The following is a 24,104-nucleotide window of genomic DNA, read 5'->3' on the forward strand; positions in this document are numbered from 1 at the left end:
CATCGGTTCTGGGTGGAGGGGGCAGGAGGGGCGGCATGGCCAGCACCCATGGGGAGGAAAGGCCGTGGCGCCCGGCCTCGTGGCAGCTCCCTGCCCCATGACCTCTCCAAGGTCCCCGGTGTGGTCTGAAGGCAGATGACCAGGACCCAGAGGAGCTTATGCTAATTCTGGATCTGCACGTCCCATCCTGGGACCGTGACTGGCTGGGGCTGGGGAAGCAGTCCTCTTCCCTCCTGGACCCTGCAGGATGGGCCCCTCTTCTCCTCTGAGGATGTGGTGCTGAGGGGGTGAGGCGAGATGTTGTTCCTGCCCCACCTGGAACCTTCCGGACTGCTTCTCAGGAAGAGTCGCAGAGAGGCAGAGCCAGGCCCTGAAAACCCGTGAACGCCAGGGTCAAGGGCACGGGGGGACATGCACTTGGAGCCAGGTCCTCTGCCACCGGCCAGTGGCTTCCAAACTGTTCCAACATCAGCGCCCAGAGCGAGGGGTACACCAGGCAGTGGCCTCACACAGGCACAGGTGTGCACACCTGTGGGATGAACTGAGCCTGGGCTCCCCCTGCATCCTCACCCTCGCCAGGGTCTCCTCTGGGGGAGAGGGTTCCTCCAGTCCCATAGCTTTGTGTTGGCTCACGCGGCTGGCTTGGCCAATGCACGCGGGTGGACGTGACAAACAATGTGCCAGTTCTGAGTCCAGGCCTAAGGTGGTTCCCTCCGCCCTACTGTGCTTCTGCCTCCCTACACGGAGTGCATCCCCAGGCCAGCCTGCTGGTCCCAGGAGGAGGGTGCGAGATGGGGCAGAGCCACCCCCGTGGAGCCTAGCCAGGTCAGCTGAGCCCCGGCCAGCCCGCAGGCCCCCAGCCAGGATAACTGATCGCTGATTTCTGCCTCTGAGCTTTGGGGTTGTTTGTTCCAAAGTGTATTAGTTTCTTGTAACTGCAGTAACAAACCAACACAAACCGGTAAAACAATAGTTCTGGAAGCCAGAAGTCCAAAATCGGTACCACTGGGCTGAAATCCAGGTGTCTGCAGGGCAAGGCTCCCTCTGGGCTCTGGGGGAGGATCCTTCCCGCCCCTTCCAGATCCTGGGGGCGGCCGGCATCCTTGGCTCACGTCCGCATCACCCCATCTCTGCCCCTCCCCCCCATTCCATCCCCTTCTCCTCTGTGTGTCCGTCTGTAACCTTCCTCTGCCTCTCTAAGAATCACTGTGATGGCATTTAGGGCTCACCCAGATAAGCCAGGATAATCTCCCCAGCTCAGCATCCTTACCTTAATCCCATCTGCAGAAACCCTGTTTTTCAAATAAAGCAACACTCACAGGTCCCAGGATGAGAACATGATATATTTTGGGGGGCCCGTTTTTCAGCCTACCACACGCAGCAATAGTTTATATGATATGTGAATACATAACAGAGTTTTTTCACCAAACAATACCTAGCCTTATTACTCAGGATGTGCTCTGCTATTTTTCTTTCTTTTCTTTTCTTTTTTTTTTTTTTCCTGGGCTGGGTCTGCTATTTTTCATTCAATTCAACCTCTTACGTAACAAAGTCTTCTGTGACCCACTAAACTGATTTCATGCCCACAAATGGGTCGCCACCTGCAGTGTAGAAAGTTCCATCCTAACTTCTACGCCTGTACCCCTGCTAGGGTGGGGGACCCAGCAAAAATGATGACGATTTAAAGAAAGGAGAGAAACGCGCTCTTTCTGCACACAGAGGGTGGGTGGGACTGACTGGTGCCTGGACGGACCCCTGAACTCGAGGACATGGTCCAGGCCACCCTGCCCCATGGACGGCCCTCCACCTGCAGCCCCCGCAGTCATCAGGTGACTTGGGAAGGGGCCCGGACCAGAGAAGCACGGGGGAGCGTGGTCGCAGGTGGCTTTGGTAGCTCCACTTGCTTCCCCAAGCCCCTGACTCCCCCTCCTCCTGGCAGACCCCCTGCTCCACGTTCCAGAATAATTCTTCACCCCTGACAGCCCCACACCACGTCCACTCATCACTGTGCCATCACTAGTTACGCCCACTCACGTTTTCATTTCTGAATGCCTCTTAAAAGATGAGAAACAAATGAAATCAAGGACTTGAAAACTTTACGACAGATGGTACAGATTTTCCAGGTGAGTTTAAGGCCAGGAAGACACTGGCGCTTTCCCAGGGGCATAAAAAATTAGGTCTGAAGGGATCTGAGACATCGTCCAGTCCCTGGGCAAGGATTCCTAAGAGTCCAGCCGGGCCTCTCCTGAGCACTCAACCCCCAGAGCCAGCGGCGTGCCGGACGCCTCCACCTGGAAGCCCCCCAGGAACCTCACAGTCAGAAAAGAGAATGTCTGGCTTGTTGCTATCCTCCCTCCCCCACCTCTCCCCATCCTCCAACAGGGCCACAGGTCACACACCAATACCCTCACCCAGCTGGCTCCCCTTCTGCAACTCAGGCAGACTTGTGTTTGCAACCGACTCCATCTCTCACTAGCTGTGTGACCTTGGCCCAGTGGCTCTACCTCTCTGAGCCTCAATTTCCGATGTATATAATGGGGGTGCCTGCCTGCTGGCTGCAGAGAGACCAAACAAGATGATACGTGTGAGGGGGCCGGGTACCTCGCCTGGTACACGATGGGCACTTGGTAAGTGGCATCTTTCTTTCCCAATTCCTAACTGTATGAGATTCCTGTGGCTGCTGGGACAAAGGACCAAAAACCGAGTGGCTTAAATAACAGAAATCTATTCTCTCACGGTCTGGAGGCCAGAAGTCCTAAATCAAGGTGTCAACAGGGCCGTGCTCCTTCTGGAACCCGTAAGGGATTCCTTCCTCGCTTCGTCCAGCTCCTGATGGTCGCCAGCGATGCTTGGCTTGGAGCTGCAGCCCTTCAACCTCTGCCTCTGTGGTCACGTGGCCTCTCCTCTGTGTCTCTGTGTCTGTGTCTCTCTTCCTCTTCTTATCAGGACGCCCTACTCCATATGACCTCATCTTAACTAATTACGTCTGCAACAACCTTATTTCCAAATAAGGTCACAGTCACAGGGACCGGAGTCAGGACTTCAACATCTCTCTTTGGGGACACAATTCAACCCAGAACACGGACTTTCCCATTGTCACCAAAATCATCTGTCGTCTCGGAGCAGCCAGCACGAAACGTCGGCATTACCGGTAGTGCTTTCTCCCTGTACCTCACGGGGCCTCCCCTTCTCTCTGGCCCCTCCCACCCACCCCTTCTCACCTGGTTGAGACTCTGTCCCCCATCACTGGTCCTCCCCTCCCTGCCAGACTGACTTCCGGGTCCCCAGCGCCGAGCACCACCTCCGGGGGCTCACGAGGCCTCCCAAATTGAGACCAAACGCCTTGCCGCAGACACCCAGCCTGGCTGGACCACAGCCTTTCACTCCACTCCTCTTGCCCCCGTCAAACTCCTTGCCGCAGACACCCAGCCTGGCTGGACCACAGCCTTTCACTCCACTCCTCTTGCCCCGTCCACATGGGGGAGCTGTGCTCACAAAGGGCCACACCGTGGGTCCCCACAGCATCTGCAGGACCATCTGTGACATGTATGCCCCTGAGACAGTAAGTCCAGGGTCCCCTAAGGCAAAGGACAGCAAGGCCCCCCAAGGTATCAGCCAGGAGGTGGCTTCAGCCAGACTGACCCAGATGCCCAAGGGCTGGGCTACCTGGAGGCTGTCCCGTCCACATAACAGAGGAATGAGTCGGGCAGAGTATTCTGCCCGGTGAGGGGGGAACCTGCCAGTCCTAAGCCCCCCGCCGGGAGCTGGTAGACTAGCAGGGCAACAAACACAGCCAGGGAAACAAATGAACGTGCAGGCCCGACCTGCGATCAGTGTAACGAAGGAGAAAAGCAGGGCCAGCCCCAGCGGTTGCTGCAGGGCAGCGGGGCTTGGCAGCCGCTGGGCTCGGGTGGTCAGAGGGCCTCTCGGAGGAAATGAAGCCGAAACGAACTTTGAAGGCTGAGAAAAAGCTTAAGAGTAGGCGGTTGAGACCAGCAGAGGGGTCCGCAGGTGTCAGGCCCCCGAGGCCAGAAGGAGGCTGCCCAGAGCCCCCAAAAGGTGGCCTTGCGTGCCAAGACGCATTCTGATTTCATGGGAGAGGGTCTCAGCAGCCCCCCGAGCCTGGTGAGCAGAGAAATCACCCGTGAGGCTGATCGGAGGTGACCGAGTTTCTGTCTCCCTGTTCGAAGACCCCCTCCTCAGCCAATGCTGCCTTCCCCGCCCGACAACACACCTGGACGCGGTCCTACGGTGCCCGTGTCCTGCCCACTGCCCCCAACACACACCCCCTCTCAGGCCCCACTGCCCGCGCTCAGATGGAGAGCCATTCCATGTCCCTGCTGGACAGAGCGCCGGGTACACACCCATCCGCCTCCTGAGTCAATACAGACAGACAAGCAACCCCACAGAAAATAAGCTGCGGAGGGAACAGCAAATTCACAGAAAACACAAATGGCCCGGAAGCTAGAAAAATACCCTCGGGTGCCCGAGAAGGCAGATGAAAGCAGGGAGGTGTTCTTTTCCCATCAGCTGGCAAATATGAAAAGACTGACAGTGCCCCGTGTTGGGCAGGGAGCAGACGGGGACAAGGAACTCTGGTGCCCTTTTGGTAAAGGTGTGAACTGGGTCCGCCTCCAGGGAGAGCAGGTCGGCAGACGATATTCCCATTTAACTTTCTGCTTCCGGGAATATCTGTAACTTCCACTCACCAGTCTATTTGCACATGGGTGCAAAGCCGAACGTGCGAGAATTCTCATCCCCGCTGGATGCGCTCTGGCTGTGCTAAAAATCTGAAAGCACATGGGACCAACGGGCCCTGTGCACCCCCCCGAGCGGGGAGCAGGTCACACAGCAGCCTCTCACCAAAAATGCTCAGCCCGAATCCCATCACTAAGAAACAGACCCAACCAGATGGGGGACGATCCACGAGGCAACAGGTCTGGACTCTTTAAGTGTCAATGGCATGAAAGAAAACCAAAAGAAAACAGGTGGGAAGAACATTCAAGAATAAAGGAGACTAAAGACAGAGAGACATGCTAACCAATTGTGGCGTGTGACCCTAGACTGACTCCTGAAGAAGAAAAGGTAGACAAACGTCTGTAAAGGAGCCCTGGGGGCGGGGAAACGGGACCGGGGACTTTCTGTGGGTGATATTTATTTGGGTACAGGCATGGGCTAAAGCCTAGGTGTGATGATGCAACTCACTTTCAAATGGTTCAGAAAAGAGAGAGAGAGATGGAGAGAGAAAGAGAGAGAAAGCAAAATGTTAATAATTGATACATCTAGATGAAAGTATTACAAGGTGTTCATTGTACTGGCTTTTCCCCCCAACTTTTCTCTATGCTTAAAACTTTTCAGAAGAAGGAGTTGGGGGAGAAACTGATGAAGAAGACAAAGAATTCCCCCAGAAACAGCACAGACCATGACCCGCTAACTTTACCCTCACGGATCCTGGAAAAAACCTGCAGCAACAGAGACAGACCCGGGGCTCAGAACACCTGGCTCTGTGGCTGAGGAAACCGTCTTCTCTCCTGGCCCTCAGTTTCCCCACCTGTAGTTGGCAAATGCACGGCTTGCACACACACCCCCACTGCCCGTATCTGTGGCAGACATAGATAGTCAATCAACTATTCTTTGTGTCCGTGTGATTCGGTCCCCATCCTGTGCGCTCCTAAGGGTGGGATGGAGCTGATGCATCTCGCCTGGCCCATCCCAGGGCAAGGAGGAGAGTGGATCCACTCATTGTCTGATGAACGAGCAAATAGCCGAGAGAATGGATGAATGCACACAGGCGACTGGACACTCCATGGGAAAGGTGATGGCGTGGGTTCTGAGTGTGGAAAACCCTCCACCCAGTGCCCCGACACGTCGCCTAGAGGCTGGCATGGCAGGAAGTCCTTTCACCTTGCTGGCCTCACTTTACCCGTCTACACCAGGGACACAAGGAGTACCCACTTCACTGGATGGTGGGGAAGGACCAGTGAAGTCCCACATGTTAAGGGCTCTGGCCTGGTCTGCTTGTGGCATGACCACAGGACCACCTGCCACAGAGCTGCTGCTGGGACCATGAAAACCCAAACTGTGTATTTGCATACCCATTATTATTCCCAACGGCCGAAGGTGGGAGCAGCCCGAGTGTCCACAGTCCGATGGATGGATGGACAAACAAAAGTTGGCCTGTTCATACAACGGAATATTATTCAGCTTAAAGAGGAAGGAAATTCTGACGCAGGTTACAACACAGATGAACCTCGAGGATGTTATGCTCATTGAAATAGGCCAGTCACAAAAGGACAAATATTATATGTTTCCACTTTTATGAGGTCCCTAGAGCCATCAAACTCATAGAGACAGAAAGAAGAAGTGGGGTTGCCAGGAGCTGCGGGAGGGGGTGGGGGATTGGTGTTTAATGGGGACAGAGTTTCAGTTTTGCAAGATGAAAAGAGTTCAGGAAATTATGGTGCTGATGGTGGCACAGGATGAATGTACTTAATGCCACAGAACTGTATACTTAACAATGCTTAAGATGGTAAATTTTATGTTGTATTTATTTTACCACAATTTAATTGGCCCAGTGTCCAGGTCAGCGAAACTCCAAAGCAGTAAGGTGTTGGCGGTCGGGGGGCGGGGGAGGTCTGGCTGAGCCAAGGGAGGAGGGGGCTTCACCCACTGACCCCATCGGGTCTGCTTTACGGGTCAGGGGACCATCACCCACCAGCATCTCTGCATCACCAGACAACGGGGTAGGTTAAGGGGAGTTACAACTATACCCCTCTGAGTCACATCCACAGGCTAAGGGAAGTAGAGGAAGGAAGGTACAGGACATTTTCTCATCAACGTGGCTAAATTTATCCCTCGCTGCCTGGGGCAGCGTCTTGCACTGTGGCCTTGGGTCCAGCTGCAACTTTCCCCAGCATGGCCGTGTTCCCGCTCAGGCCTCGGGGACAAGCCTGCCCTGCTGGACAGAGACGCTTCCCGGGTCCTGGGAGCTGTGGCTCTGGGACCCTCACCCTGACACAGAAGAGGGACAGGGTCAGGGAGCCGGCAGGACATCCACCCGCAGGGCAGATGCTGGAGGACTGCAGGGAGGGGCAGAGAAGGCAGGCGCCTCAGAAGGGGACCAGCCTGGGCAAAGATGTGGGGATGGGGAGGGGGTGGCCCACTTGCGGAACCTCCAAGAGCCCAGCCTGGCGGCCGGGCACAGTGATCATGTGGGATTGCGGGGACGCTCTTCAGCCACCCCGAGTCTGGCCGGGGCAAGGTGGGCTCAGAGGCCCACCAGACGAGGCCCCACCCTCAAAGCACCCCTCGCTGATGGTAAAGTCCACCAGGAAAACGGCATCATGGCATCTCAAGAAATGAAGCAGACACCTCTTGACCCAGCAATCCCACTCTTGGACGTGCCCCAAGGACATGAAAGAAGGGACTTGAATAGATATTGCTCACCTGTGTTCACAGTGGCATCATTCCCAACAGTCAAGAGGTGGTAGCAACCCACGTGTCCACGGAAGGATGGATGGATCAACAAAATGTGGTCCATCCACACAATGGAATATTATTCAGCCTTGAAAAGGATGGAAATTCTGACACCTGCTGCAACATGGATGAACCCTGAGGACATTAGGCTCAGTGAAATGAGCCAGTCACAAAAGGACAAGCACTGCATGATTGACTGCACTTCTATGAGGACCCTAGAGTTGCCATGTCCACAGAGGCAGAAAGCAGAACGGTGGGCACCAGGGGTCGGGGGGCAGGAAGGTGGATGAGTAGTTAACTTAATGGGGACAGAGCTGGTTGGGGAAGATGGAAAAATTTCTGGAGATGGATGGTGGTAAAGGTTTCACAACAATGTGAATGTACTTAGTACCGCTAACTGTGCACTTAAAAACAGTTAAAGTGGCATAGTTTATATTACGTATATTTTACCACAATAGAAAAAGTTTTTTAATGCAAAGAACACTCTGCACTTAGTGATGGAAAGAGAATGTGGCCAAACCACAGAAAACCCACTCAACAGAATCACACGCAGCTGCTAATAAGCGTGCTGTAGGACCGTATGTCCTGCGTGAGGGAAGCTTGCTGGGTGGGGTCCCGAGGTGGGGTCCACGCAGACGGGAGAGCCGGCCACGGGCCTCCCCAGAGTCACGCACTGTTTCCTCTTCAATCGTCCGCTCTTGCAAAAACAAACACCTGTCTTGTTTATTGTACAATTAATGATAATAAAACAGACTCTGAAAAACTCAAGTGAGCGTGACACCCCTAGAAGAGGTCAGGTCCCCCCTTTAAGGTCCCTGGTGGCAGAGGGTGGCACCCAGATATGTGTGGAAGGAAGGCAAGAGCCAGCTGTTTCCAAAGAGAGATGCCCATGGTCCGGCTTGCCAGTTTGGAGGGTCAGGGCGGCGCAGTGGCAGCTGAGAAGAAGTTTGGAGGACCAGTAGAGTCTGAATCAATGCCAAGGAGGTCTGGGTGTGTGAGCAGGGTCTTTTTAAGCCTCTTTTCTCATTAAAACCAACGGCAATGCCTGCTTCCCTGCGGACACACCTTCTGCAAGGTCATGACACCTGACCTCCAGCTCTCGCTGTCTGTACACCCCGTTCTCCTGTGACCCATCGCCGGGTGGTGGGGAGAGCCTGGGACCAACAGACAGCCCTGGGCTTGAATCACAGCTTTGCCCCGTTCTGGCTGTGTGACCTCAGCCGCCCCTTCCCCCCAACCCCTAGAGCCCTAAGCATTTCTGAGGATTCTGGGGAAACTCTAATGAGGTCACAAACATTTGAGCGCTCAGAGAAGTAATGGCCCAAGCGAATGTGAGCTGTAATCTTATGGATTATAAGACCTAGAAAGGAACTTCCCTGGTGGCGCAGTGGTTAAGAATCTGCCTGCCAATGCAGGGGTCACGGGTTTGAGCCCTGGTCCGGGAAGATCCCACATGCCGCAGAGCAACTAAGCCCGCGAGCCACAACTACTGAGCCCACGTGACACAGCTACTGAAGCCCGCGCACCTAGAGCCTGTGCTCCGCAACAAGAGAAGCCACAGCAATGAGAAGCCCACGCACCGCGACAAAGAGTAGTCCCCGCTCACTGCAACTAGAGAAAGCCCGCGTGCAGCAACGAAGACCCAACGCAGCCAAAAAAAAAACCAAAAAGACCTAGAAAGACCCGCAAGTCTGGGCCCCAGACGTGGCTGGCAGTTAATTACCAGCCCCTCCCCCTTCTGGGCAGGACCACGGCCACGCGTGGCCTCGTTCAGAGCCTGCTGTGCAATTCATCTTCCTGCAGCTCGCGGGCACCCAGGGAAATGGCCTTTGCCAAATATTAACAGGATTCGGGTCTATTTGCTCCAGCAGAGCCGAGGAATCGCTATCTGAATATTTCTGCTTCCACAGATGAGGGGAGGGTGGGTGAGACTGTGTTTAGTGTTCCGAGCAGACCTGTAAACAGGATTGAGCACAGCTGATCCACAAGTGAAGGCGATTCAGAGCCCTAAGTAAAAGGACGATTGTGACAAGGCGCTGGCTTGCCAGGCGGGGTCCAGGGATCCACTGTGAAATTTCTTCCGTCCGCATGCTTGGGGCCAAGCCCCCCAAACTTCCCAAGCGGTAGCCTGCATGTCGAGTGGGTCCGTCACACTGGACAGAGAATGGATGACTGGGCACGAGCTTCTGTTCCCCGGCTCCGAGCAGGAGGCGATAAAACACCCCGAGTGCTGGTGCAGGGGAGGCGCTGCTGGACAAGGCTGTCCTGATGCTGCCCAGGTGGCCGGTGACAGTCCCCCCTGACCTCGAGCCACAGATCCCAGCCGCTAGCGCCGTTCCTCTCCAAACTGCTGTGGCCCCGAGCATCAGGAGGTGCCGTGGGAAATAAAAGGCTCTCTTCCTGGTGTAACCCCTTTCCCAGAACTGGGACAGTGGGTCCCGAGCCCCCTCTCTGCGTCCCTGGGTCTCACCAATCTACACAGCACTGAAGCCCACTGCTGTGACCCACCACTCCCAGGCCCGCCTCCCTGGCCAGACTGTACTTCCGGGGAGCGCTGCCTGGCATCACCCAGCGGGTACCGGGCAGGGACCCCAGCCTCCAGGGTAAGCACGCAGCCGTTCGCGTGGCTCCCACCTCAGATGCGGTGGGCACAGGTGCCCGTCACCCAGGGTCACGGGTGGCCCTCCTCATCCCAGACCTGAAGAGCTACCGGGTTTAATAACATGTGCTAAAGCCTCAGAAGAGGCCACTTGTGCCCCAAGCCGTCTGCTACTCTTGAATGAAATGATGCACAGGGCTGTGTCTGGGCTGCAAGGGCTCGTGGGGTCAGCTGTCAAGCACTGGGTCGTGGGCATCCCTGATGCTGGGCAGGGAGGGGGCCCAGGCTTCCTAAACAGGAGCAGCGCCTCCACCTGGACCCCCAGTGCTGTCCCTGCATGGCTGGAGAAAGGTGCCGCTTCCCTCTGCCCTCCCCCTGCCCCCGGAGAACAGGGCCACCATTCCTAATCAAGCTGCCAGGCCCCTCGCCCTCTGAGAGGAAGTGGGCTGGGCATGGCCCTTGATGAGTCCCAGGTCTGGGGGAGGACAAGCGGCCAAGGAAGACAGCTGAGTGGGGCACCCGTGTCCCCTCTGCTGGTCCCATCTCCCCTCCCATCCATAATGACAAACAGGTGAGGCCTCCCTGCACACCTGGCCACACCTACGCTGGGGCCTTTACTCCCTCCCTTCACAGCTAGACGTGTTGAGAGGGCTTGACACACCCATCCCCGCCCTGGCTCTGCCCGGAATCACGGGGGGCGGGCAGGGGGAACACGGTGCAGCTCTAGCAGACACCCAGGAGCCTGAATTCAGCAGAGACATGGTCCCATGCTCCCTCCCTCTCTCTCCTCTCTGGATGCGGTGACTCCTCAGCCCCTGCGGCCACGTCATCACTGAGCGCTTCCTGCAAGCGAGGTGCCGTGCAAGGTACCTTGAGAGGTGACATAGTGCCTGAGAGGCAGATAGGCTGTGGGCCCCTGCCATGGGCCCAGCACCTTACCCAGGGCCTAGCCTGGGGCAGAGGCGTGAATGAAGCTCCTCAAACACCCCCTCTACTCTCACCTCCGCATGTCCTGCCAGATGCCCTTCTACTGCTTTGTCTGGCTAACTCCTACTTAGTGGGATGTCACCTCCTTCAGGAAGCCTGCCAGGGTTTCTCTCTCACAGCAGGTTCCTTACCTGCCTCCTCTCTGTCCCCACAGCCTCCCCAGAGAAGTGTTTTCTCATGGTGTGTTTTCCTCACGTGCTGTCTGCCTTTCTCATTAGGCTGGGAGCTCCTGGAGGGAAGAACTCCATCAAGGCTACCTCCAGCGCCTGGCCAAGGGATCCATACACTCAAGTGAAACCACCCGCTTTGCCCACCCCCCAGCCTGGGGATGCTGGGTTGACTCGTTGCCTGTCCATGAGCCCCGGGGGGGGGGGGGAGGGTCTCCTGTGAAAGGGGTGTCCTTCCCAGTGTCCATCACCCTGGGGAGGGGCAGGCCCTCACAGAGGAAACAGGAACTTTGTTGGGGAGGATTCAGGGAGCCACCCCCTCCCTGCAGACTGCTTTCGGGGCGTTCCCAGGAGGTGCCACGGCTAGGAAGCAGTCTGAGGCCCGGCTCTCCCACTGTCAGCCCCAAATCCAGAGCAAAGCCCTGTTGAGGTCTCCTGCGGGGCTGCAGGGGTGCCCTGGGAGTGAGGGGAAGCGGGGCGGCAAAGCTCAGAGCAGGGCATCAATGGGCAAGCAGCCCCCGTGCCTGGGGGACGGGGGGCAGGAATGTTCTGAAGGCCCAATTTCCAGCAAGATGTCCTGCCCAAGGTGCCAATCTTGGAGGCTTTGGGTCATACTTCAAGTGAAAAGAGGGAAAGTTTCTCTGTAAGTCCCTTTCAGAGGCTGCCCCCCACCGCCCCCTCCCAGGTGACGACATCCCTGTGCCATCACGCCCCAAGCCAGCCGGAGGGGCAGGACCCCACCCTCTCTGCAACGTGAGGCGTGGAAGCACCCAAAGCCCGGCTCATGCTGAGCCGAGAGCAAGCTGACCTACATTTAACGCAGATTACGAGGGAAGGAAGACACAGCTCAGCAGAAGCCCAGGGTCTGAAGGGGCTGCCTGGGTCCACAGGCCGGCTCTCCCACCGCCAGCTGGGTACTTGGGGCGGGTTTCTCGAGGTCACCTGGCCTCCGTGTCCCCACCTGTAAAATGGGCAGTCACGGAAACCACCCCCGCGGCGTCGGGAGGACTCAATGAGTGATACTGTCCGGGGCCGTTACTATTATTGTTGTTGCCATTCTCTTCCACCTGCGAGGCCTGAGCCCTTGGAAAAACATTAACGATGCTTCTGGTCTCTCAGAAGACCCAGTGGGGAGACGCACGCACGCAGAGGAGGCTGCACTGGGGGTGCTCCCAGAGCGGGGCACCTCCTCCCTTGCCAGCCGTTGACCTTGGGTTGACCTTGGGGGGGGTCTTGCCTCCTGTCTTTGTCTGCCTGCCCTCATCTGTAAATTGGGAGCAAGAATCCTCGCCCCACAGGGATCTGTGGCATTCAAGACGGAGCCGGGACGACCTCTCTACCGGGCCTGGCGTTACTAGATGCTCCATCAACGGCAGACATTGAACTTTATTAGACAAATCAATTACTCCCCTGAGCTCTGCTCCGCGGCCGGGTGGGTGTTGGGGTGCCCGAGGTTGCCAGCACACACCCAGGATATATTTAGCTCTCCGCTGGAGCCCTGCCGGGTCTGGGCATTCCCGCAGAGGACGTCGAATTTCAGACCAGCTCCCAGCTCCTCATCGGCCACCGAGAAATGTGCCCCAGAGCACAACTCCCCTTGTTTATAACAGTAGACTAAATTATCCCAAGAGTACACACAGACACACACACACACACACACTAAATTCCTGTATCATGTCAGTGCCACTCAAAGGCCTCGTTCCGCAGTGAAAGTCCACCTCCCAAAATAGAGGACGCCGTCCGATCCCTGGGGCAGGAGTCGGCTGCTGCCAGCCGGTCAGACGGCTGCTCTCCAATCAAGCCTCTTGAGACCCATACCGAGCACAGCCCTGTCCCCCTCACATCCTTAAAACGAAGAAGCAAGGAAATAAAACAGCCAAGCATCAGGGAAAAAGGCAGAGTTGCCCGTAACTCTTGCATTTCGATGTATTTTCTTCCGGTGCATTTGGTCTGCATGTTTTGCAGATGACGCGGTGTGTAATCTATATTCTTCATTTATCACCAGCATGGACACGTGCACTGTACTCCTCCTTCACAATCATTTTAATGGCTACATAATACTCCATCTTTTATCACCAGTTCCAAGTTTGGTCTAGGGTATTGGATCCCCAATACCCTAGCAGGGCACCGGCGGGGTCAAAGCCATGTTCATAATAACACTGAGATGGGGAATTCCCTGGAGGCCCAGTGGTTAGGACTCGGCACTTTCACTGCCAGGGCCCAGGTTCAATCCCCGGTCAGGGAACTAAGATCCCACAAGCCTCACGGCGCAGGCAAAAATAAAAAAGATTGAGATGTTATTTAATTCCGTCGCTCCCACTCCCTCCTGAGTGTACAATGGAGTTTTCTGGATGCCCCGTGACATGTGACATCACAACTGATAGAAAACAGGCCGGACAGGAGCTCCAGCAGACGTCTATTAAGCCAGACGTTAATGAGATTTGCAAAACGGTAAAGCAATGCCACTCTGTTCCCTGAGAATACTCCTACATTAACATACAAAGGGCTATTATTCTTATTCAATGAATTAAGCCTATTTAAAAATTCTCCATTTTAAGGTCTAATACAGTAAATATCAATAAATACAATGCATTCAACCAAAAGCTCTTTGGGGTCCCCAATAATTTTGAGTGAAGGGGTCCTAAGCCCTCAAAGTTGGAGAACAGCTGCTACAGGTGGACGGACGATGATTAACTGGCCCAGCATCTGTGGCTGGACATTCACCCTGCAGAGTACGTGACCCCTTCAGCGAACGACTTTTTATGCACAAATCATATCAGCCGCCTTCTTCTACCAAAGGGCATGAACATATTTAAGGCTCAATGCATCTCGCCTAACTGCTCCTTAGAGACGATGCACACTGATGGTCAGCCGTCCCTGACGGCATCTAGCTCAGGGGGTCGGGGGATGCGTACAATTAGCTGACTTAACAGTAACAATTTTTAACTTACGACGGGTCTTTCCTCTAACCCTCAGTTATTCTAGAGACCCGCACAGGAAGGAAAAAGGGTTTCAGTCCCAGAAACAGAACGTTTGAGAAGCTGCCTGGGGTATGCTGAATAATGCCTCCCCCGGATATATCCACGCCCTAATCCCTAGGACCTGTGGATGTGACCTTACATGGTTAAAAATCGTGGGGTTGGTCTTTGCAGATGTGATACAGTTAAGGACCTTGAGATGGGAGATTATCCTGAATTATCTGGGCGGGCCCTAACTGCAGTCACAAGCATCCTCAGAGAGGCAGAGGGAGATCTGACCACACACACGGATGGGAGGGGAGAGATCTGAAGGTGCTGGCATTGAGGTCGGGGCGAGGCGGCCGCAAGCCAAGGAGCGCTGGCAGCTGGGAGAGACGGGGAGCGGATTCTTCCCAGAACCTCTGGAAGAAGCACAGCCCTGCCGACACCTTGACTTCAGCCCAGTGACATGGATTTTGGACCTCAGGCCTCCAGAACTGTGAGAGAATAAGCTTCTGTTGTTTTCAGCCCCGAGGTTTACGGTGCTCCATTCCAGCAGCCCCTCTCCTACTGGACGCCCCAGTGACGGAGGCTGAGCCCTCCTTCGCCAGCCCCATTCCCTCACCAACAGCATGAGCTGTCAGAAAACCTCGCCGTGGGCTGCAGAGTGCCTCCCAAAGGGGCTGGCTCACTTAGGGGCTCGGCGTGTGTGCTGCTGCCAGCTATTTTCATTCCTCGTAGCTCCTTCAAAGGCTGGGGGCCGGCTGCTCTGTTGTGCCCCAGTGAGCTGCTCTCAGAGAAGGAATCTGGGGTGTCAGGTCAGGAGATGGGTGCCAGTGGGGGAAAGGAAGGGTCAGCTGTGGCAGGGGCAGAACAAAGCTCTCACGTGGCAGCTCCGGGCCTCGCAGGGCTGCAGAGGGGCCCAGCCTGGCCAGAGGGGAGAGAACGAGTCGGTGGGATGAGAGGGCTGGAAGGGAAGAGCAGTCACAGCAACGCTGAGGTCTGGCGGGGCCGGGAGGGCGGGGAGACCTGCCCAAGGATTCCAGAGGCGGCCCTGGGGGGCACTGGCAGGGCCACCCCTCACCCTCAGCACACAGACCTGCTCTGCACCCCATGCTCAATGCTGCACCCCACGCCCGTCCCACACCCGTCACAGGCGGCCCCGGAGGCACCTGGCTGGACGCCGGGCTTCTGCACACATATCACGTTTCCTGATTTCCGCGGCACGTTGGAGGTGTGTTCAAGGGAACCGATGCTTGAAACCCTGCACTCCACAACTACCCTCCAAGCGCCTGGCAGGCGAGGCCAGTCTCAGAGCCGGAGGAGAGCAACAGGATGAGGAACACCGGCGAGTGGGGTGTCACAGAGGGCCTGGGGGGGCCCAAGTCAAAGCGGGCGCGGTCAGAGCAGCAGCAGGAATTCTCAGGGCTGCGGGCGTTGGCCGTGTCGAGGCCCTGGGCCCGCCGCTGGGCTCACACCCACTCACCCATCCTGACGCCCTCCCCTCACTGCCCAGTCCAGCCCCTCCCATGCAGCTGGCTCACTCCAGCCACACGGGACGGTCTGCTGACCCTTTGCCACCTCCCTGCCTACCTGGGTCCTGGGTCCCACTCCCGTGTGAGCGCACGGGTCTCGCACAGCCTCACCCCCCCTGGGTCCCCGCACGCCGGGGGCATCAGACTGCGCCCTCTCCAGCGGGGTAGACTGGGCCACCTGAGCTGGCAGAGAGTGTGGCCGCAGAACCGGCAGGTGTGGACGATTCAAAGCTCCACGGGTCGGGTGTTCACTCAGCGAACGGGAGCGGGAAGCCGACCGGGGGCCGGGAGGGTTATTTCAGCAGGAGGCCATGCGGGTTTTGGACCAGGCAACTTGCCAGGCTAGAATCCTGGCTGTCAAGTTACCGGACACATCCTGCTGTCAAGCCTCAGTTTCCTTACCAGTAAACTGCAAACAACCAGGAGTAACATTCAGAATATTTACGAGGGTTCCCGACGCCCCACTCAGCAGGGGTACAAACACGCGGCGTGCGCCCGGCGCGTCCTGAGCCCGGCGGGGGTTCCCACGCCCCGGGCGTAAGGCCGCAGCCTGGATCGGCCAGTTCTCCGTGCTACTGTCTCCTCCTTGGCCCCCCAGGTGCTCATTAAAGCCCTTGGAGGCAGAGGCAGCCTGAGTAGGAAGAGGCCCGGCTGCGTGTGACACCACAGCCCAGCACGTAGCTCCGGAACAACCTTCAGCTGGCAAAACGGGGCCGCCCGCCTTCCTTGGCTCGTGGCGCCTTCCCGCGTCTTCAAAGCCAGCAGGGCCGCGTCTTCTCTCCTCTCTGACCTCTGCTTCCGCCACCACAGCCCCTCTTCTCTGACCCTCCTGCCCCCTGCTCCTCGATGGCATGGACCCCACCACATCACCTCACCCCCACTGCAAGCTCTCTAACTTAATCACATCCTCGACGTCCCTTCTGCCACGTAGGTGACACACCCACCAGGTCTGGGGATGAGGACAGGGACATCTTTGGGGGGGCCGTTATTCAGTCTGAGATGAGGCAACTCAGAGAGGGGCAGTGTCTAGCCCCAGGTCACACAGCAGGCAGGACCAGGCACAAGTCCTCGGCAGGAGCCCCTGGCTCCGCCTGCTGCCCACGGTCCTGATGAGGGAGGATCCTAAAGGAGTGGAGGAAAGGGTCCTGGCCTTTTTTGGTTCCGGGGGAAGCGTGGGAGACGGAGGAGGAGGAGGAATTCCAGGACTGGGGGTGGGGAGATGGGAGAAGGTGGCAGCAGTGCTTGGGGATAAGTAGCAAGGACAGTGCTCTGTGCACAGTAGGTGCTCAATAAACCGAGTGAACGAGCATTCCAGAATAGCTGTGAGCCCTCAAGAGGCGGCTGATGGCTGGGAACAGAGGTGGCCCCGACCAGACTGAGGCTGGACCATATCGGGGCCCGTGGGGGCCTCTGTGGGCGCTGCGGCTGCACAGTGCTGCCTCTGGGCTCCCCTAGAGGTGACAATTGGGACCGGAGCCCAGGTGTTCTGACCCCAAAGCCACCTAGGCATCAAGACCACCTGCCTCTTTGCTTAGAAATCTTCAGCCAAGGCAACATGCTGCATGAAACCCCCCAGTACATCATTTTGCAACAGGACCTGTTTAACATGGGCCTGGCTCCCCACCAGCCCAGCAGCCTCCCTGAGGGCGGGAGGCGCCCGCAGGGCTTGCTGTTGGCTGAGTCAAAGGCAAAGCGAGCATCACAGAACTCAAAGCACACCTTCCACCCACCCCAGGCCTTCCTGCGGACATGGACTCAGATGTTTTCCTGGCTTGGGTATCAGTCAGACATCCACAGATGTCGCTTCCCTGGCAGGCTGTGGAGAAACCCCCGTACACTGGGACCCTCGCGTAAAGGGCAAAGTGCTTCCTGCTGTGAAACTGTCAGATGAGGGCTACGTGGCACAAAAGGGTGATTGGAGACCTCCTGGCTCACATGGCGTGTTTCCCTGAAACGATGGCTGAGCCTCAAACCCAGACGATCTCCCTGGGGCAGTGGGGGAACAGGGTTGTCAGAAGAAAGCCAGTCACACCCCTGAGGATGGCAGTGGTCCCTGTTTTTACAGACAGGTACACTGAGGCCTAGAGAGGGAAGTCGGCTCGCCCAAGGTCACACAGAGGTCCGGCAGGTAGGGCTGAGAGTCCAAGGAACTCAGGCACTGATGGAGCTGGTTGACGCTGGAGGGCTGAGCTGGGGCTGGAGAGGCCTGGGACGGCCGTGAATGCTGCCTTCCAGCTCCGGAAGGCCACAAGGACCCAGCAGAGGGAAGAACTGGGGCCAGGGGGCAAGGTTACAGGGGGGCATGTGGACTTGACCTGGTGAAACTCTCTCACGGTCCGAGCTGTCCATCCCCAGGTGGATCCCCGGGGCCACGCCATGACCCCAGGCAGGAGCCCCCGCTGGAGGGAAAGAGCACACACTTGGGGGCAGACAGAGCAGGGCTGGCTCTGGCTCTGCCTTCCTGGCTATGCAGGCAGGTGCCACACCTGGAAACGGGAATACGCTTCTCGGCTCAGGGGAGGAGATGGGTTGTAACCACCACTCACTCTAGAAAAGCATCATCGTGATGCCCTCAGTGGGTCAAGCCTTACCCATCCTAACCTCGGCCACACGTTACAAAGTTACCACTGTAACCAGCTAATACATGCAGGGGGACAGACAGACAGGCAGCGCCCACCCAGTCAGGCAGAAAAGGGCTCAAATGCAGCTCTGTCATTTGCAAATGTCATGAAGTGATGCCAGGCACCTGATGGGCCCTCCCGGGCATCTGTTTCCCCATCTGTAGGTGGGGACACTCCAGCGGCCCTGAGAAGGATCCCAGGAGCATCTGGTCCCGGAATGGGCCCCAAGGGAGTACCCCACAAGCCGAGGCTGTGTGACACTGAAGTAGGGTGCTGCCCGACACCCTAGAGACCTTGGCAATGGAAACATCCCTGAGTAAACAAAGACGCAGCACTCAGGTTGCTCTGCCTCGCGTCCTAGAGGCCCGAGGCCTGCTGCTCGGGGCAGCCGGCGGGTTGGGCACACATCTGACCGGTCCCCACAGCAGCTCGCGAGACCACGCGATCATCATCAAGAAATACAAGCTGCCGTCTCAACACCACCCAAGTTTTCCTGTTGCAACTGTTTTAACTGATTTCCAGGCTCCTCCGCGTGCCAGGCACTCAGCACCCTCGGCCCCCACGGAGACCCCAGAAGAGGCGGCAACAGAAGCTCAGAGAGGTTTGATGACCCTGTGCTGACAGGCGGCAGAGCTGGGATCTGAGCCCAAGGAAGCGCCCGTGTCTGTGCAGAGCCGGGGCTCTGGGGTCAGGCATCTGGTGAGCAGCTCAGCGTCTCGGCAGCTGGCCTGGCCTTGAGGCCCCGCGGCCGGAGAGACCCGTCCAGAGGCTGGACCCCTCCCCGCCCGCTCCCTTCACCACCAGACTTGCTGATTCCCTCTCGCCAGCTCACAGCTCTCCCACAATGCAGACGATGCTCTGGACGGTCCGGGTGTCTGACAGGCGACTTCTCCAGAGTGAGGGTCACACTCCCTTTTCTGGGACAGTAAGACTGGACTTTCCAAGAGTTCACCAAAGTCAGGGCTTGGGTCTAGAGAATATGCCATCTACCCCCAAACTACCTCACGGACGGAAACCATAAAGAATCGAAGGGTCTCGGGTGGCGGGTTAGGAAGTGACCCTGGACGTGAGGGACCAACAGCTCGGAGATCAGAATGCCCAGGCTGGGTTAAAGAGCATCCCGTTGGTTCCTGGGCAACGGCCATCCTTTTCAGATGCCATTTCGGAGGAGTTTCTGGGTCAGGATGATTTGTCTTTGGCCACACCTAATTCAGATAGAGTCACACACGGAAACTGGGCACCAGTGGCGTTACCTGTGCTGAGATCCACATGCTGTCATCTGGGAGACCTCCATCCGAGCAAAGGACAGCGGCCCCTGCGGATGGAATCATCCGACCTCTCACCAAGTCACAGACTCCGGAAGCAGCACACGCCGGCCTTAGACCTGGAAGCAACGCCCTCTTGTCTCAGTTGTTTCTCATTGCAAAAGAAAGGCGCACACGATGAAGAAAACTGGGGAAAGTGACGGGCAGTATAAAGATGCAGAGAGGGGACCGCTGGCTCTTTTGCCACCTCCAACAGAGGACGACGCCGTGGACGTCTTGACCGACTTCCTTCTAGTCTGCTCTCCTCCACTGTCTTGTAAAGTTGAAGTCATATGAGATATACAATTTTGTCCTCAGCTGTTTTCTAAATTAAGCTTTTCTTAAGCACGTTCTCCTAACATGAAAAACTCCCGTCATACAGTTAACTAGAATGTTCCCGCCACCCCCAGAGGACAGGTTTCAGGTGGCTATAGATGCTGTTTTGTTCTCATCCACGGCTGAGCCCCGGGCCCGGAGCAGTGCAGGGCACATAGCAGGCGTTTAGTAAACATCTGTCAACTGGATGAACAATCGCATGGCTAGTAGCCCATCGCTCCCCTCCACATGTAGCTGGTTTCTAACTTTCTGCTGCTGTTAGGAACGCCGTGGTGAATGTCTGTGGTGACAGCAGAGCCCACACTTGGATTAGAAATGTGTCTCTCTGCTCCAAATGCCGGGGCTGAGCCAACCAGAGCAGGGGACCGGGTCTCAGGCTGTCTGTCACACACCCTGCTGGCCCCCGGATGGCTGCCTTTCCTTCCCCAGCCCTCGGTTTCCCCTCTGTGTGGGTAGGTGGGTTTGGACTGCAGCATCCCCCAGGCCCCTTCCAGCTCCGTGAGCCTAACACAGCAGCCACAGGAACAGAAGAGGGCTGAGCGGCCACCCAGCTCTCCACCTGGCCCTGCACTCCTGTTTTGGGACTGCATCCCCCCCCAAATCCATAATCCAAGATGACTGGTGTCCTTATAAAAAAAAATAAGGACACAGATACACACAGAGGGAAGATCATGTGAGGACACAGCGAGGGAACGGCCATTTGCAAGACAAGGAAAGAGGCCTCAGTAGAAACCAATCCTGCCCACACCTTGATGTCAGACTTCCAGCCTCCAGAAGTGTGAGAAGATAAATTTCTGCTGTTTAAGCCGCACGGTCTGTGGTTACTTTGTTATGGCGGCCCTGGAAGACTAACACAATCCCCCACGAACCTCTGACCACCTGGGGAAATCCTACCCGCCAGGCCTGCAGCTGCCCGGGGAGGACATGCAGGCTCCAAGAGAGCATGGACCCGACGGTGGCAGAGTTGGCACCGGGGCCCCTTCCAGCTCAGGTTCTTTCCTCTGCCCCGCCTTGCCCTGCCGTGACCACCTGGGCTGTGACGTTAGGAAGCCACCGCGAGACTCACCATCATCTCCTGGGTCCCACCAAGTGTGGGCCAGCATTGCACACAGAGCCAAAGGCGTTCCCCGCACACAGTGGGGAAACCGAGGCGGGGGTAACAGTAAGTTAAGCACAGCTAGTGCACCCCACTTGGATGCACGCTTATCTGATGCAGAATGCCAGTTCCTTCTACCTCACCATGGTGCTACTTAAACAATTTCCCTGACCACTCGAAATGATCGTGCAACACAGCACGTAGGCAACTGCATGCGCCCTTGATGCCAACGCCAGAGCCATCTCAAAGGCGCTCTGGGTAATCGGACGGAAGGAAGATATGCCTGCAGCCCCGACGGCATAAAGGAAAGGGGAGCCTCCCACCCGGGGTGCTTGTACAGGTCGCCTCAGAGTCTGACCATCGGCTCGCCTGGGCAGCTGGAGACTGGACCACGTGATCCCAGCCACACCTACTGGCGCCGAGCTCCGGGGGTGATGACAGCCTTCCCCGGGGAGGGCCGTCAGGGGACCTGACCTTGTTGATGATGGAAGCCCCTGACCCGCCAGATGTGCACAGTGGCCGGACGTTAGAGCCCAAGAGCCCTGCACAAGGGACCACCATCTGCTCTCCCCAACCACGGCTGTGGGTGAAAACCACTGCAGTGCAAATCATCAGCTGGGCCATGAGCGACAGGTCGAGGGGAGAGCATGCCCACCGCCAGTTCCGAAGGGCTCGATTAACTCAGCAAGGCTGAGGTTTACTGACCCTTACAAGCTACCGAGGGAGGACCTACTGCATTGGGGGTTTCCCACTCGTACCTTATCCCATCCAGGGAAGAAGCAATACTGCTTTTACACGTCAGGAAGCCAAGCTCCACAAGGGGCCACGATCTGTCCAAGACTAGCAGGTGGGCACTATGATTCAAACCCCAGTCTCCTTGTTCTTTCCGCCCATGATCCCCCAGGGCCCTGGTGCCCACATCCCCCTTCTCCCAGGACAACCACACATGAGGAGGGGGAAAGGCCAGTGCGCCTTCCGGAGCTCCCCCTGATTACGGGGGAGACCGGAGGTATCAATTATGGTCGTGGAAAGCCTAAAATTCCCCTGTGTGCACCCTGCCATTACCCCCACCTGCCATTAGATAAATGCGTCCGGAGGTTCTGTGAAGTCTTGGGGTGCCCTGCTCCCCAGCCACCTCCAGAGAACAGGTTGGCCATTTCAGAAATCCTCTTCTAGAGAATTCTGCCTCCTAGGGCCTGCCACTTGCTCCCCGCCACTTTCCCAATTCCCACCGCCCATGTGGTCCCTCCTTCCTCACCTAGGAGGGGGAGGGAACTGTTTCCCCCTGGGAGGGGGTGGTCCCTGGAAGCACACCCCCCAAGCAGAGAACACACAGTAAGTGCTCGCTAAAGGCACACTCCCTCCCCAGTCCTATTTGCCCCCCCTGGGGAAACAGCTGTCCCCACTGTTTTGTGCACCATGGCCAGGGGCCATACTGCAGTCTGTGGCCGTACAGGCTCAGGGGAGAGCACAGGCGTCCGGAAGCACCGGGTTCGAAACCTGGCCCAGCTGCATGAGCTGAGCAAGTGACTGAAGTCTGCTGAGTCTTGGTCGCACCCTTAAAAATGGGGTGACAGCCCCTCCCTGCCAGGGAATGTAGGCAGAAGCCCTCAGCCCAGTGGCGAGCCCCTGAAGGCTCTCGAAAAGGGGCTCTGGTCACTCCAGACTCTCTCCAGGAGCCAAGGCCCCCGGCTCTAGGCCTCAGTTTCCCCAAGCGCACTAGGCGCGGCTGGCTTGTGGCGACGTGGGATTTTCCAGCGCCGCACAGAGGCTGTCAGACCTGGTGGGTGCGGCGCCAGCGCCAGCAGCGGGGATACGCAGTGGTGAGCGGCCGGAGAGAGGACGCGCGCACATCCGGGCGGGTCGCACACACCTGCGGGCTCCGCGCCCCCAAGTTTGCCCCGGGCCAGCCCAGGGCGCCGGGCGTCGGCCTGACGCCCCCCGACCCAGGCGCTGCTGGAGCCGCACAAGGGCGGCGGCCCCTGCCGCAAAGGCCCCATGTCACCACACCTCTCCGTGGCAGGGTCTACATTGGCCCCGCGCCCCTCGCCGGACCCTGGCCGCCTCCTGAAGCCTGTGGCGACCCCGGACGCCAGGGAGAAGCAAAGGAGTGGCGCCTTCCAGACAGCCCAGCGCAGTCACCCCGGCGCCGCGCCGGCAAAGGGTCCCCAGTCCGCGCTGCCAAGCTCACCGCCTGGGGCGCAGGGACAGGGGGCTGCGCGCTGGACCCTCGGGACTGCAAGACCCTGGAGCAAAAGTTGGCTGGAGCAGACCCCCAGTCTGCAGGTGCAGCCACCCCAGCCCTCGCGGCGCCGCGACCCAGCTCGGGGACGCGCGGGTCCCTCGGTCCCCACACTCACCTGCGCTCATCTCAGCAGCAGCTCGGAGTCGGGTCGTCTGGGCTCTGCGGCAGCCGACGCTTCTGCCCGCAGGTGCCGCGCCTCCCGGCGCGAAGGGCCGCCCGCCCGCCTGCCCGCTTGTCCGCGCCCGCCGGCCCGCAGCGCCGCCGCAACCCCTCGGCGAGTCCGCTCCGCCCCGCCCCGCCCCACAGGCCCCGCCCGCAGGCCCCGCCCCTTCCCGCGGCCCCCGTCCCCCCCGCTCTGCGGGCGGGGCGCACCCTGGGAAGTGTAGGCGCCGCGCCCCCGCCGCTCCACCTTCACGCCCAGACCGCCGCAGGGACGGACTACAGTCCCGGCAGGCTGCGCGGCCCGCGCATGCGCAGGCGGGCGACGCCGCTGCGGCCTCCCGCAGTCGCTCGTGGGTCTTTGCGGAGTTGTTCTTCGGGCCCGGCTGGCGGCCTGGCTGGCGACGGCTCTCAGGATCCTGCGAGTGGCGAGGCGGGCGGCCGAGTGAGAAGCAAGCTTGGTGCAGCTCTTGTTGAGTCGTGCAGCTGCAGAGGGTGAACTCCTTCCTTCCCCAGTCCGCAGAGGGAGACTGAGGCGGGGGCCGCGGGCGGCAGGACTCGCCCACCCGCCCCGGGGAGGCTTGCACTCCCGACTCTAGGTCTAGGGCTCGGCGGCGGCCCG

At 58.0% G+C, this 24,104-nt stretch overlaps 1 protein-coding gene across 1 annotated transcript in view; it reads right to left on the reverse strand.

The window, feature by feature from the left end:
- ABLIM2 (actin binding LIM protein family member 2) overlaps window positions 1-23,571 on the reverse strand; it is a 151,012-nt gene extending 127,441 nt beyond the window's left edge. Inside the window, exon 1 of the transcript XR_009008365.1 lies at window positions 23,439-23,571. The gene's annotated coding sequence lies outside the window, so the exon portion shown is untranslated. The remainder of the gene's footprint in view (window positions 1-23,438) is intronic.
- Window positions 23,572-24,104: the final 533 nt, after the last annotated feature.

The sequence above is a fragment of the Balaenoptera acutorostrata genome, chromosome 5 (genome assembly GCF_949987535.1).
Source record: "Balaenoptera acutorostrata chromosome 5, mBalAcu1.1, whole genome shotgun sequence".
NCBI classification, from domain to species: Eukaryota; Metazoa; Chordata; class Mammalia; order Artiodactyla; family Balaenopteridae; genus Balaenoptera; species Balaenoptera acutorostrata.